We start from the raw sequence: 16,232 nt of genomic DNA on the forward strand, positions 1-16,232 counted from the left end.
GGTGCCCAGAACTGGACACAGCACTTCAGGTGTGGTCTAAGGCAGAATAGAGCGGGACTAATCTTTCCCTTGATTGGAACCCTATGTTTCTCTTCATGCAGCCTAGAATAGTCCCCTATATTCTGTTCACATGTACTACTGGCAAGCCAGTAGTATTTGTGCAGCTGGTTCTTCCTGCCTAAGTGTAGAACCTTACATTTGTCCCTGTTGAAATTCATTGTGTTAGTTTGGGTCCAGTTCTCCAGTCTGTAAAGGTCATGTTGAATCCCGATTCCGTTTTCAGCTTCATTAGCTACCATTCACCCAGTTTGGTGTCGCCTGCCATTTTAATGACAATATAATCAGGCATTGGTCAGGACAACTGTTGGTGTGGGGTCAAACCCTCAACAAAACAATGGAGTCACTGGTGTCAGTGGCAAGGGACAAATTTTGGTTCCTAACTCAACTGTGTTCCCTGGTTCAGTACTCCAGTATTTCCCAAAGAAGTGAACCGCTGTTACTCACTTTGGCAGGTGAACCTAAGAGTGTACCTGGGACATTGATAAGGCAAAATCTGCCCCCTTTCTTGTTCCCCTTTGACACAGGACTACATCTTCTGCTGACAAAGACCCTCTTGAGGAAATAGTGTATCAGCGTGTGCTATCCTGCCCCAAACCAAATTTACTTAAACCAAATTTAGCTTGAACAAGAATATAGCCTGGTGATAGTATGTGTGTTGGTGGCAACCAGCTGAACACTAGGGAAATATATTACATGGGAAGAGCTAAAGATAAAGAGGGGTGGTCTTCAGATCCATCTGCTGCTCCCATCTCAAGGCAATGGGTTGGTTTTTTGCTTCTGTCAAGCTTCCATTTCCCCCCTTATTAGGGCAAGTTCTAATATGAACAAACATTTCAGCCACATATTTGAGAGAAGTTTTTCAATATTAAGTATTCATATGCATGGCACAAATTGACAAAGACCACTGCACAGTTTCTGTAACTGCAGCTCTTATACAAATTCAGAGTGGAGTCCCTAAGACTGTTGGATGGAGTCTTGTATGCCTCCTTCCAGCAACTCCTGCAGCTAAACAGGTGCCAAACACATTGCTGTTCTTTCCTTTGGACCACATCAGTGAAGCCAAGTGGGGGGGGGGGGTTGTCATCTGGGCAGCCTAGGACTTCCAAACACACTGCCCAAGGCTTGCACCCTGGAGAGATCACATCGGTGATACTAACACAGCAAAAACAACGCAGGAGGCAGCACTTACGAGTTGCCCATCTCTGCAGCCACAACAGGTGCTGTGATAGTCCAGTGTTTTGACTTCATCCCCATTGTCTCTTGAAACAGACGGATGCCAACACACACAAAAAGTCATTTTTGAAAACTTAAATTACAGTTATGTGGGGTAACATAGGTTCATATTTTTTTCTGTTGCAAGGGAATCACATTTAAGTTCCCTTCATCTCTAGAATTCTATTCTTTTCCCATCCACTACCCTGCCATAATTTAGCACATTCTGATATGTTGATATTTTATGAGACAATAATTCTGTGAATTGGAAAACATCAGCTCCATCAGCACCAGGCACTGGCAATAAATAGGATGTATTGGCTGGTTTATTTATGATGGAGTCTTGTTATCCCATGGGTATGCAAACTAAGGCCCGGGGGCCGGATCTGGCCCAATCACCTTCTAAATCCGACCCACGGGCGTTCTGGGAATCAGTGTGTTTTTACATGAGTAGAATATGTCCTTTTATTAAAAATGCATCTCTGGGTTATTTGTGGGGTGTGGGAATTTGTTCATTCCCCCCCCCCAAAAAAAAATATAGTCTGGCCCCCCACAAGGTCTGAGGGACAGTAGACTGGCCTCCTGCTGAAAAAGTTTGCTGGCCCCTCTGTGTTATCCTATCTCGACGTATGGATTTTCTTCCTCTGCCTTTCGGTTTGGTGCTTTAGAGATCTCAACAAAACTATTGAGAGAAAGCTCCCCCACAGTCAAAACATTGTACCTCATATTGAAAGTGTAGCCTACACCAGACCTTCTGTTACAATTTGTACCCATCTGGAGTGCAAACAAGTCGGGGGACCATGAAAATCTGTGGAAGAAAAGCATGGTGGTTTGCAATGATTCGATGGGCTAGATGTTCCAAAGAAATCTTCGGCAAGACTCAAAACCTCAGCCTGCGCTTTGAAATACATTTCTGGTTGAGGGCCTCAGCAGCAAGTTTTCTACTTGCATGTGTGGAAAAGCCACCAAATTCCACAGACTGAGCAGACGGGGGTTTCATAACAGCTCAAATATTATAGTGGGAGGCAGTTCACACATTCAGCTGTGAGGCATCAATTGTTCAATAATCCAACGGCCTCATAGTTCTTCCATCTTGCTCAGTTTTGTCTACTTGCAGCTCCTGTGCAGGGTTTTGGACAGAGGTCTTTTCCAGACCCACCTGGAGATGTTGAAGATTGCACCTAAGACCACCCATGTGCAAGGCATGTGCTCTGCCTCTGAGCTACAGCTCTTGTCAGGTCATGCCAGCATCTCTCTGTGTAGTTATCTCCCAGTATTTCAGAACCGTGTGCAGGGTATTTTCTCTAGGAAAATTCTGCTGTTTGGTATGAAAAGTAGCTGGGGAGAGTGGATTGCTAATGACAAAGATGAATGGCAAAATTTGACAGAGCCGACAGGTAAATATTGGCTTTGCAGAAACAAGTTTCTATAAATAACTTGTCTGCTCCAGAAACTCCACAGATGGCAGCAGGGCTTCCAGGGTATTGATTTAGCCAGAGTGCTCAGTGCTAAAAAGCACATCTGTCAGCTTTGCTGGTCTTGTTCTGAGGGATACTGCTGCTGTTGAGAGCTGTGAAGATGTTTTACCATTTTTCTCAGGCAAGTAGAAAAGTTGATGGAAATCAGGAGGAAACCTTGAATGGGGAATAGTAGAAAAATGAGCCAACAGAAAAGATAAATTATAAGAAACATTGTTAGCCTCCCACAGGCTCATGCCCTTTCTGTATTAACTAACCTATCTGAGATAATTCAAATCACTGCGTTGCACCAGAAGGAGACCCTTTTCAGCTACAGATATAATCAAAGCAGAAATACAGTCAAAGGAAATTCAAACTAGGAAGGCAAATGTCTTTCCTTTCTCTCCCTCCTCTGCAACAAGTGCAGAGCCAAGATCACTCTGAAGTTGAGCAACTGTGTCCTCAACAGCAGGTCCTCAAGTGCTACAGAGGCCTCTCCCTCCACACTGAGTAACTTCCAGGCCATCTGAAACAATTTCGCCAGCCGGCTGCTAGAGGACGCAATGCAAGCTGCAAAATGAGCCCTTTTCGCAGGCTGCACTGCCACATGGTAGGCATAATTATGTGCTCTGACCAGTGTTCAGTCATCTCAAAGCAAGACTTGCACCACTTGTGCTCCAATCCTCATCCAGCTGGCTTCATAGCCCCAGACTCCACAGAGAGGATGCTTGGGATCAATGGTGATTCTCCTCTATTGAGTACGATTAATGAGGCCACAGACTCTGTTTCCCGGATATGTATGTTATATGGTGCTCTCCCATTCCGCCGCCACCCAAAAAACCCCCACCCAAGATAGGGCAGTGTACCCAAATGGAAAAAACATCTTTATTTTGGGGCCAAGCACACTATGCTAAACCTGCAAACATCTCAGTTTGACCCTTCAGCTTCTTCACTCACATTTGTACTGTAGCCCAAATAATGATGAGCTGTCCCTGAAATCAAATGTCTGTTTTCTTTAGAAATCTCACTTTTCATGTTATCATCTTCCCTAGAGAAACTAACAAGCAGCCTTATCTCTCCAGAGAGACCCAAAAAGTAAGTGTGTGTGTGTGTGTGTGTAAGAGGGAAATGACATATTAGCATCATACTAATGAGGAGCTTGTTGACTGATGTTTCTAGCAAGTTGAAATAATATTTTCAATTTAAAGTTACATTTGCTTTAACTTGGCTAGCTTTACTGTTGTTGCCAACAGAATCCTATCTGGGTGGCAATCCAAATGTGGTAGGTGTGATCACCCAGAGCAGCTTTTCAGTCCTACATTTTGTTCTTGGTTACAAAGAAGTTAAAAGGCCTGCATGAGGCTGTTTTATTTGCCTGTATGTTTTCCTTATCGGAGCCTGAACTCCTCATAATAATTCAGGAGGTAGGGAAGGTCTTGAATAGGGGTAAGAGAATCACAGGTGCATCACAGTGGGATGGGGACAAACCATATAATAGGAGCCTGGATAGAATCAAGCAAAGGTAAATCCCTTCCTCCCATCACATGAGCATTCAAGAGAAACCACTATGCCCCTCTGTAGTATCCAATATTGGCCTCACAACATGTCACCATCTGAGCTGTTCATTGGACTCCAATCCCCACTGAGCTATCATAACACCTTTTTCCCTGTTTGCACTTTGTGTGTAATAAAGTAATCTGATGAGTGCGCAGAGGATCTTGTCTCCTGCAAATATAATTATGTAATAGAGCAACCATTACTAATATTCCTATTAGGAAATTAATTGTAGGTTCAATATTGCTAGAAACTGGTGGACAAAGCTGCTTTCGATTAGTTTTTCTCTGCGTGCACATTTTCTCCTAAGATTGTTTTTCCCTGCTTACATTCTTACATGTAATTAGGCTAATTCTTCTCTCTTCGCAGTAGATTGCTCAGTAGCACATTAGTCTACCTACTATGTTAGACTGTTGAATCTCTGCTCCTAGGCTTCTTTTCTCTAGAAGCTGTTAAGGGACTGATTGGCTAAGGACATATTCATGAACTAGAGCTGATCCCAGAAGTATAGTTGTTAATTCGAAGCTCATACGTCTCACGCCTAAAGCGATTCAAATGTTGTGCTCTGTGTCTCTTCAGAATCTGGGCTTGGACAAAGGAAATGTCCCTTACAGGTCCAAACGGGTAGCTGGACCAGACTGTACAAGTGTTAAACTAGAAATATCAAACGGGGCAGGCTGGAATGGAATGGGAGTGTAAATCATGATTACAGCATTTAAGGTAAAGGCAAAGGGACCCCTGACCATTAGGTCCAGTCATGACCGACTCTGAGGTTGCGGCGCTCATCTCGCTTTACTGGCTGAGGGAGCTGGTGTACAGCTTCCGGGTCATGTGGCCAGCATGACTAAGCCACTTTTGGCGAACCAGAGCAGCGCACGGAAACGCCGTTTACCTTCCCGCCTATTTATCTACTTGCACTTTTGACGTGCTTTCGAACTGCTAGGTTGGCAGGAGCAGGGACCGAGCAATGGGAGCTCACCCCATCGCAGGGATTCGAACCGCTAGCCTTCTGATCAGCAAGTCCTAGGCTCTGTGGTTTAACCCACAGCGCCACCCGCATCCCATAATTACAGCATTACAGTGCTTTTATTAGGCCTACCAAAATGTTACCAAATAGCATGCTAGCTTTTTAAGTTCTGCAGACCTTTTCATCAGGTTAGATGGTGAACAACAACAAAGTGGGAAGAAGGGAGAGGTGGAAAAGTTTGGTTGGTGGTGAAGTCTGGTAAGACTTGGGATGGTGTGTGGAAGTAGCAGAGGTTCAAACAAGGCAGTGATGCAGGTTTCAGGCAGTAGCAGACTTGGGTACTACAGTCCCCTGTTCAAGGCCAAAATCTGGGGCACACCCAGTCCTCACACTGCCTTCCCAAAACTGGGAAAGCACTAACTAGGCTTTGGGAAGGAGGTGGGAGGACTCTAGGACCCTGTCACAGCCTCTCTCCAGGCACATGGCTCATATAGCCCTAAACGCGCCCCTGTATCATGCTGCACCAAGGCTTCTTGGGAGAGGGAAGCAGGAATAGAAATTCAGGAACAATTTAGCAGAAGCAGAAAAGATCCAGGGTCAGGCTTTAGGAAAAGCTCCAGGAGAATTGAGAACCATGCGGAAGCTTTTAGATCACTTTATATGCTGGAATTCAGGCACCAAGTCTGGATATAGATTCAGGCAAAACAAGATCCAAGGCTGATAAGACTATAGTAGAAGGGTTTAGAGGGCATCAATTGATTTTTCGATTCTTCTCTGGAGAAGTAAATTCAGGATAACCTACATAATTAGACACAAACGTCTTGCCAAGACACTGGGACAGAAGGCTACGGACAACACCAGGCTACAGAAAACAATGAGAGAAGGGTGCCAAAGTCTCCTGGGTGTTAAAAGCAACAACAATCTTGAAGGTGATGGCAGCATGTCCCCCAGTCTCTGTGCCGCAGCTTTTTGCTGTTTGTGCAACTGGCAAGCTTCGTTCTCCCAATAGGAAGAAAAGGGAACAGCTTCAAAAAGAGGAGGGGTTTTGCAAGCTTAGTGAATGGCATTGAGACTGGAGTAAAAGAAAAAGAGATTGGATTGTTGGTGGTCTTGCGCAGAGCAGGAAAAGAGGGAAAGGAATGGAAGAACCACGAGTTTGAAGCTGACGGATCAATACTTAAGCTTAACTAACTCAGACTAGGGCACAGTTCCAAAATGGACGGAGTGTTGGTGCTGACCTTTAAGCCCTAAACGGCCTCGGTCCAGTATACCTGAAGGAGCGTCTCCACCTCCATCATTCTACCCGGACACTGAGGTCCAGCGCCGAGGGCCTTCTGGCGGTTCCCTCGCTGAGAGAAGCAAAGCTACAGGGAACCAGGCAGAGGGCCTTCTCGGTGGTGGCACCCGCCCTGTGGAATGCCCTCTCATCAGATGTCAAAGAGGAAAACAACTACCAGACTTTTAGAAAACATCTGAAGGCAGCCCTGTTTAGGGAAGCTTTTAATGTTTAACAAACCACTGTATTTTAATACTTTGTTGGAAGCCACCCAGAGTGGCTGGAGTAAACCCAGCCAGATGGGCGGGGTATAAATTACTACTACTGCTACTACTACTACTACTACTACAGTGCAAGAACTAGGCTTTGACAGTAATGTGTGACTCTTTGGAATTGTTTGCCTATTAGTTCAAATTCACCTGACTTTCTGTCATTTAGTTTTATTTATAAGCATACAAGTAGTGACCCGTAGCACCTGGAATATTATTACAGATTCTTAGCTAGAAAATGTTTTGCGCTTGTAAACAAGATACCTGATATAAAGGTTTTCCCCATATCTGCATATTAATTGCTAAGAAACACAGTGGCGGCTGCCTCTGCAAATTCTTCTCGTCCTCCCTTCCCCCCGCCCCCCCCTTTGAGTGTGAGTTAAGTGTGTGACGGGGAATCATCCAAACCCCCTGAGTTTCATTATGAGTTTAATTTGCCTTGGTCTCTGCTGGAGTGCTGCTAGCTATTATTTATTTAAGTAGATCTTAAAGGCTTTAAGATGAATTTAAGAATCCAAAAAGCTGGAGCAAGAAGTGAAGAGATTCTCCCAAGTATTGCGCATGCCAAGTGAAGGTTTAATACTGGACGAGCATGAGGGAGAGCGATGCATGTGACGTCCATTAATCCTAATGGTTATAGATTAGTGAGAAAATAGAGTGCTCTGGGCTTTTCTGCCATAGGAGGCATTGTTCAACAGTACATTTTCCCCCCTTGGCACTCACTAGTCATAAAAATTGATGTTTGTGACTTTCTTGTTTTTCTGTGTTGCGTAATTGTGATTGTTCCAAGTTACCTCTGTTAAGACATTTGCAGGCTTTTATAAAACGGACAGTGAATCATTCAGCAGAAATCATTTATGCAATTCAAGTGCTGTATTTAAGTCCTGTTGCTTTAAAATAATATAATACCATTCATCCCCTTTAAAAAATGGTGGCTTTTAAAATCCAGGTTGCAGGCTCTGAAAGTGCCTCAAGATTTTACTTAAATGACCAAGGTAGCAAAAATAACAATTTCCCCCTTTAGAAATAATATCTCTGCTCTTCCTGACTATGGGGAAATTACGCTAGTGGAACCACAAAAGCAGTGCACAACAGCACACTGCGTGGAAGCCCTGAGCTGTTATTCAGTGGTAAGAGCACGTCAGAAATCAGACAAACAGACCTGTCCAATGTGGTCATAAGAATTTATAGAATTGGAAGGGGCCATGAGGCTCATTCAGTCCAACCCCCTGCAAAGCAGGGATCTTTTGAAAAATGTGGGACTTGCACCCATAATGACTGGTTGCACTCGGATAAAATGGAAGGGTGGGTTCGGAGAACCAGTATTCAGTCCCATAAAATGCTAACAAGATTTATGAAGGCATAAGCGAAGCTGTGGATTGAGAACATAAGAAGGATTTGGAAGATCCTAAGGAGAGATGAATGGATGCAGGTGGCGCTGTGGGTTAAACCACAGAGCCTAGGACTTGCCGATCAGAAGGTCGGCAGTTCGAATCCCCGCAACGGGGTGAGCTCCCGTTGCCTGGTCCCTGCTCCTGCCAACCTAGCAGTTTGAATGCACATCAAGTGCAAGTAGATAAATAGGTGAGGTAAACGGCGTTTCCATGCGCTGCTCTGGTTTGCCAGAAGCGGCTTAGTCATGGTGGCCATATGACCCAGAAGCGAGATGAGCGCCGCAACCCCAGAGTTGGCCACGACTGGACCTAATGGTCAGGCGTCCCTTTACCTTTTAAGGAGAGATGAAGAAAATGTCTTCCTCCCGGTGCTGTTGGACTCCAACTTGCCTCCATCATAGCATGGCCAGCGGTCAGGGATGATGGGAGTTGTAGTCTAACAACACATTGAGGGCCACAGGTCTCCCATCCCTGAAGTAAAATATATGGATTTAAGCAGGGCAGTATCACTTGGTGTGATAACAGGAAAGGCCTTTAGTCCAAAAATGATGATCTATAGGGCACTGCACATAGTGTTTCTTTTTAAAGCACTCCTAGGTCCGTAGATATTTTACAAGCAAGCTTCATGCCTCCTCCCCTCCCAAAAATTAGTCATTTTTAAAAATGAAAGTCCAGCAAGGAGGAGACATTTTTTTCACACAAGGTAGCCCCAATCCATTTAGGAGATTATAAATAATAACTAGCACTTTGAAATTGTACCGGAAATCAAGTGTAAATGAAAAAGAATGGCTGTGACATTATTATGATTAACCTGTCCTGATAAGAAACCACTCCAGTCACTGTATTCTGCCCAGGTTTCCTAAATCGTCTTTAAGGGGAGCCCCACATAGAGCGCATTGCAGTACTCAAATCTGCATGTCACTAGGGTGCAAGAGGCAATGGCCAGATCTGCCACAGCATAAATTCTGTGCCTTGTATGCTGTCAGAGAAGCAAAATCTGTGTTTCCTGCCTCGGTGCGTTTATAGCGATCCACATACTGCAGCCTCCCGTGTGTCTTTGCCACAAAATGTGCACTCTGCCGTTTTCACAAAAGACAGTGTTTCCTTGTTGCCCTATGGAAATGATCTCGTTTAGGAACAATGACACGTGAGAAGCATCCAAGGAAAAGGACGCAGCGGCGCTAATTCCAAATCTCTCAAAGTGAGGCAAATCTCAGTTGGTACTAAGGCGCCTAGTTATTGAGGGACTCCAGAAAATTTATTGTGCCTGACACATTCTGGGCATAAAATAACTCTTCATCAGAGGCAATAATCATTGCATGTCTACAGCATGAAATGTTTTCTACTTGAGCGAGTACTTGCCAGTAAAAGCACCCTGTGAGGTTCTCCTCACTTTCTCTAGACTTGGATTTTGGACACTTTGGTAACAGGAATTCTGGACATCTGCAATAGGGGTGAGGGTCACAACTAGATTTTTGTTAGGCACCCATTTCTTATTGCTGCCTTTGAGTCATTTACTTTGCAAGGTTCCCCTGTATTGTATGTAGGCAGGCCACTGCATGCTGGGATGTTTAGGCCAGCGGCGGGAAACAGGGTGTTTCATTTGCCGCTTAGCTTCTCTGTATTAGAGACGGAAGCTACCACTTGTCGTTGTTTGAACTAAATGGAAGGAAGGTGATGGTGGAGCCTTCTTTTAGAATGTGGGGGAATACAGTAATACCTCTGCAAACATCCGCCTCATCTAGCGTCCATTCCGGCGAACATCCACAGCAAACCCAGAAGTACCGGAATGGATTACTTCCGGGTTTGCCACTCACGTATGCGCAGAAGCACAAACCGCTCCGCGCGCGTGCACAGACGCAGCACTTTGCGCTGCATCCTTTTCGGCTAGTGACCCGGTCGCAAAACAAGGTACAGTGGTGCCTCGCAAGACGAACGCCTCGCAAAACGAAAAACTCGCAAGACGAAAGAGTTTTCCGTTTTTGAGTCGTTCCGCAAGACGAATTTCCCTATGGGCTTGCTTCGCAAGATTGGGAAATCTCCGGGGACCTCTTTTAAAATGCTGGCGGTCGGGAGCAAAGACTTTCGCCCACCACCGGCCTTCAGAAGAGGTCCTGGACCTCTTCTGAAGGCCGGCGGGGGGCAAAAGTCTTTGCTCCCCCCCCCCCGCCTGCCTTCCCAGGACAGCGGAGACTTCTCCGCTGTCCCGGGGCGATCTTAAAATGCTGGGGGGTGGCAGCAAAGCCTTCGCTGCCGACCCCCAGCATTTTAAAAGCCCCCGGGGCAGCGGGGGCTTTTAAAATGCTGACGGGCGGCAGCAAAGCGCTCCTGTCCCCGGAGCTTGCGGGGCGGGAGGTGGGAAGAAGGGCTTTTCTTCCCACCGCCAGCCTTCAGAACAGCCTTCTGAAGGCTGGCGGTGGGAAGAAAAGCCCTTGTCCCCCCCCCCCAGCCTTCAGAAGAGGTCGGAGGACAGACTGTCCCCGGACCTGGTCTGAAGGCGGTTTCCATAGGAACGCATTGATTGATTTTCATGCATTCCTATGGGAAACCGTGCTTCGCAAGACGAAAAACTCGCAAGAAGAAAAAATTAATTTCGTCTTGCGAGGCACCACTGTAGCACTGTAATGATTTCACATCCATAGCCTTTATTTTATTTTTTTACATGTTATCTGTACATCAAAGTCTTATATATTTCGTGATATGTTTAGATGTGTCCTGTATAAAAATAATTCTGCCTGTGGGTGCAAACAAGTGTACGTGCAAATGAGTACTCAGAGTTTCAGCCCAGCTTCCCACATCTTTGCAATACGTTTGATAGATTTACTGCCCAGTGAACAACTCGCATGCTGTTTTAGTATCTGCCTTGCCCCTTCTCTCGTGCTTCAAGGAATGTGTACACTTTAAAAAAAAAAGATTTTATGAGCCACATGTAAACTTATTCTATTGATTTGATTTGAATTAATTTTATAATGAAATGATTTTAGAATGTTGTATTTTATTGTTGTTAGCCACCCTGAGCCCGGCTTCGGCTGGGGAGGGTGGGATATAAATAAAAATTATTATTATTATTATTATTATTATTATTATTATTAAATATACATTTGTGTGTCTCCCACTCACCCTCTCCCCCCCAAAAAAAACACACCCTCGAAAACAATTTTTAAAATGTCAAATTGCTTTGGGGAGGAAATTGAAGTGTGACACCATCACTGTTCAGCCAATCAGCACAATGCAAAGTTGATTTCTGCTGTAAGAATGCAGCTTGATAATGGAGAAGACTGAACAAATGTGGCCAATGTTCTTCCACTGTGTGTTTGCCCGTCAGATTTCTGTAAACCCACAAACCCTGTTCTGTCTAATGGTCTTTGGAGACTGACCTTGGACTCTTCTGCACACACGACATGCATTCTGCCGCTGAGCAAAAGCTTTTCTTAAGGGGCCACTTTGCCAGTGCAGAAACTAGACTATTGTCCCATGCAGACTTCTTCTTGATTGCTCCCAGCACCATAGTCTCCCAGGTGTGCCAGGGAGGCCTTGCTTCTGAGATGTCACACTGTGGATTTGAACCTGAAAACAATAATAATAATAATAATAATAATAATAATAATAATAATAATAATATCTTTATTGTCATTGCCCCCTTCGGGGACAACGAAATTACTTGACTGCTCCATAAAAACACTAATTAAACAATACAGTATAATACGGCAAGGGAGATTAGATGACTTTCAAAGTCCGGGCTTCCCATTCAGCGCCGAGATTGCTCTGGAGAAGAAGCTGTTCTTAAGACGACTCGTTCTTGTCTTCATCGTCCTGTATCTCCGTCCTGACGGCAAGAGCTCGAAGAGACAGTGATCAGGATGCGATGGATCTTTTACTATGCCCAGTGCCTTCCTATGGCACCTTGTGGCATAAATCTGCTCTAAGGTGGAGAGTGGGCAGCCAACAATGCTCTCTGCTGCCTTAACAACTCTGCACAACCCCATCCTGTCCTGGGTAGTACAGCTTCCGTACCACAAACATAAGCCATAAGTGAGCACGCTCTCAATGGCACAGTGATGGAAGGCAAGCAGCAGTTTCTGTGGAAGATGGTTTTTCCTTAGTATTCTCAAAAAGTACAGTCTCTGCTGCGCCTTCTTCACAAGCCCCCTTGTGTTGACACTCCAGGACAGATCCTCTTGTAATTCAATGCCCCAAAATCTGAACGTTGTTACCCTCTCCACACAGACCCCATGAATCAAAAGTGGCTGGACGTTGCTCTTCTGTCTCCTGAAGTCCACCACAAGCTCCTTTGTCTTCCTTGTATTTATGAGCAAGTTGTTAGCTCTGCACCACTCTATCAGCCGCTCCACCTCATCTCTATAATCCGTTTCACCCTCCCTTTTTGTGGTTGACCTCAGCTGTTCCACCACCTTAGGACTCTGTAGATGATCACTGATCTCCTCACATTCATCCTTATACTTCTGGTTTAAATCATAACAGGAAGTCAAAAAGAATGCTTTTAAATTTTTTTTAATGCTCTTTAACATTTGTGTAATGGCACCTTGCTGTACCTGTGATAGGTGCCATAGAAATATTTTGTAACATCAATATTCTTAGGCAGCCTCCAGATGCAGCAACACTTAACAGATTGGAACCTCATTTCAGCTGAGCCTGAAGCCTTTCAGCTATGGAAAATAACAGTACTTGTTCAAGTCCCCAGGCAAAGATAATTCCCTCCCCCCAACAACACACCCTTTCCTTCTGCTGTGGAAGGAAATTTTGAAGGCCTGCTTAAAAGTGTCATTTTCCACAGTTCAGCTAGTTGTACTGAAAAAACCTACTGCCAGCTTCTCTAAAGACATTTAGACAAGGTACAGAAACCAATTGCTCACTGAACCCATGAACCACATGGGCAGGCACTGAGAGCTAGGTCCTCCAACTTGACGCCAATCTTGAAATATGCCTGTGTAGTATATTTATTTTTATAGCCATCTTGACTGAAATTATGCACTGCACCATTGTACTGGGAAAACACTCCTATAAATGCTTCATCCTTTGGCTGCTTTACACACTAAGTTTTGACAAAGATTTAATGGTGCTTCTTGTTGCAGCTGTCCCAATTGGACTTGGGCCCCAGGGAGATTAGACTGGCCTCGACCAGAGCCAGGGCCTTTTTGGCCGTGGCCCCGGCCTGGTGGGATGCTGTCTCACAAGAGACCAGGGCCTGCAAGACAGAGCTGTTCCTCCAGGCCTTTGGTCAGGGTTCGGTCTGACTCATTTTCTCTTTGTATAAGAACAAGCACGAAGGAGGTTTCCCAGCCTGCTCACAGTCCTTATAATATCAGTGGAAACAGTTGGTCCTGGCGAGTATTAACCACTTTCAATTTTAACCTGATTAATTTTAATTTCTTTGAATTAATTTTGGGATGCATTTTAATCGATTGATTGATTGTATGCATATTGTATTATTTATATGATGTTAGCCACTCTGAGCCTAGATCTGGCCGGGGAGGGCAGGGTACAAATAAATTATTATTATTATTATTATTATTATTATTATTATTATTATTATTATTATGTGCTGGCCTTAGTTTTCTCGCAAGTGGTATAGTGCCACTTACTCAGGGTACTTTGTAGTACTGTGCCTTAGTTACACCTTCATAATAGGTGGATCATGCCCTCCTAATGCAGAAGCAGTCTTGTTATGATAGATCTGGTGCTGTTTCACATATTCATCAATCCATTTATAAACCACACCTGTGGGAAATACATGCATATGTTTGTGGTCATGTTGTGCAGATGCCTGGTTATCGTCTTCCAAAGCAACTACTCTATTCCAAACTTAAAAATGGAAAGTGTAATGCTGGTGGTCAACAAAAGAGGTTTAAAGTCTCTCTCAAGGCAAATCTAAAAAAAAATGTAGTATAAACACCGACAACTTAAACATTAGGAAGAACTTCCTGACAGTAAGAGCTGTTCGACAGTGGAATTTGCTGCCAAGGAGTGTGGTGGAGTCTCCTACTTTGGAGGTCTTTAAGCAGAGGCTTGACAACCATATGTCAGGAGTGCTCTGATGGTGTTTCCTGCTTGGCAGGGGGTTGGACTCGATGGCCCTTGTGGTCTCTTCCAACTCTATGATTCTATGATTCTAACTGGGGAACACTGGCCTGAGAGCGCTCCAGTTGGAGAACAGCCTTTACCAAAGGTGTCATGGACTTTGAAGATGCTCGAACTCAGGATGAAAGGGAGAAACGTGCTAAGAGGAAGGCATGCATGGCAAACCCTCACTGTGATCAGCTCCTGCTCAGAAACCTATGTCCCCACTATGGACATAGTAGTAGGCATGCATTTAGTTTAGTACTCTGTGACCATTCCATGGACTCTGCACTCCTCCCCTTTTCATCCTCCAACTTGGTGAAACAGAGACAAACTGTGGCCAGCTTTAACTATGGCTTGTCCACACAAGTTAACTTCAAACCATTGTTTATAATCCTGGCTTGTTTGGATAAACTATAGTCAAAAGTAATTACATCTCCCAGTAGTTAGTTGAGAATCTAAGGAAATGTTTCCAGTGTTTCTTTGACTTTAGAGGTGAGGTGTGTGGGGAGCACGTGGTAACAATTCTGTGGCTGTCCTGCTGCCCGAAATTTCTAATTTAGTGTTGAGGTGTGCAAAAACTCATCATGTTGGCAGGTTCTGTGCATAGCCTGTTCCCCTATGAAGTGGCGATAGTAACCAAGGTGAGTTACTGTCTGGTAGATTATCAAGTGTTGCATATTTACTGGAAGAAAGGGAAATATTGGATAAATAGTGGGTAGGATCATATTTTGTATTGGAGAAAAAATATGTGAGATCTAAGTGTGAAAATATGCTATCTTGAGCTACAGGAAATTCCAGAGGTATGTGGCATTACTTTTGGACTGTTGGGGGCATACTCCAAAACCTTTTAAATGGAAGTTATATTTTTATCACTTAACAATTTTACCTTTTTTAATCTGTTGAGTAAGGGGGGGGGCATGGTGATACATTATGAGATTTCAGAATGCTCCTTATGGAAATGTGGCAAGACAGGGAAAGTCTGGATAAAATAAGGTGCAGGGCAAGTAATGCAACCTTTTCTTTTATTTGGCTTTGGTTCAGAAATTACCTTGGAAATTAAAATGGAAAAGAGTTTGCGATTTCAAGATGACGGAGATTTTAACATAACATGTCACAGAAGTAGGAATAACAGGATTGATCTGCTAGCGGAATTGATCTGCTAGGAGCTCCGGAAAATGAAGCGGGATCTCAGACGGCTAGAGCGAGTATGGCGACGGACTCATGACGGAGCCTCAAGAACTTCTTATAGGACGCTTATGAAAGCCTATGAGATGGCTATGAAAGCTGCTAAGAAATCTTAATTTGCAGCTTCCATTGCATCAGCTAGCTCTCGCCCGGCACAACTTTTTAGAACGGGTCTGCAACCCACGGCTCCGGAGCCGCATGTGGCTCTTTTACACCTTTGCTGCGGCTCCGGGGCGGATACTAGCGAGGGGAGGAGGCGCATTGTGCGCCCCGAGACTCCCCACTGTGGCGGGCGCTGTACTGGCTGTGGGGGCGGTGCGTGCGTTAGTCACGCACCGTCCCAACGTCACCTTCCCGCCCGCTGTCAGATCGCAGCCCCGGAGATATATTTGTTTTAAATGTTGCAATGGTTTTGCGGCTCCCAGGTTTTTTTTCCTTCGGAAACGGGTCCAAGTGGCTCTTTTTGTCTTAAAGGTTGCAGACCCCTGTTTTAGAATAATTAGATCAATAACATCCTTAGGAGGACAACCAAATTTAAGCACAAATTTGACCCACAGCTGTGAGGCATTCGCGAGCTTTTTTGCGGAGAAAGTCCTGTTGCTCCGCCATGACCTCCCTGCCAATTTAGATACAGTGACTGAACTGGAGGCCCCTCGGCTGACTTCAGGTCCAGTGTTGGACCATTTCGATCGGATACTCCCTGCTGATGTGGATAGATTCCTCCAAGTTAGTAGGCCCACCACCTGCCTCCTTGATCCATGCCCGTCTTGGCTGATT

The 16,232-nt window shown here is 44.8% G+C and overlaps 1 protein-coding gene across 8 annotated transcripts in view; it reads left to right on the top strand.

Moving 5' to 3' along the window:
• Positions 1-16,232, top strand: part of ELMO1 (engulfment and cell motility 1) — a 334,285-nt gene that overhangs the window by 270,892 nt on the left and 47,161 nt on the right. The gene's annotated exons all lie outside the window — the stretch shown is intronic.

This window comes from Podarcis vaucheri, assembly GCF_965113315.1.
Source record: "Podarcis vaucheri genome assembly, chromosome: 12".
NCBI lineage: Eukaryota > Metazoa > Chordata > Lepidosauria > Squamata > Lacertidae > Podarcis > Podarcis vaucheri.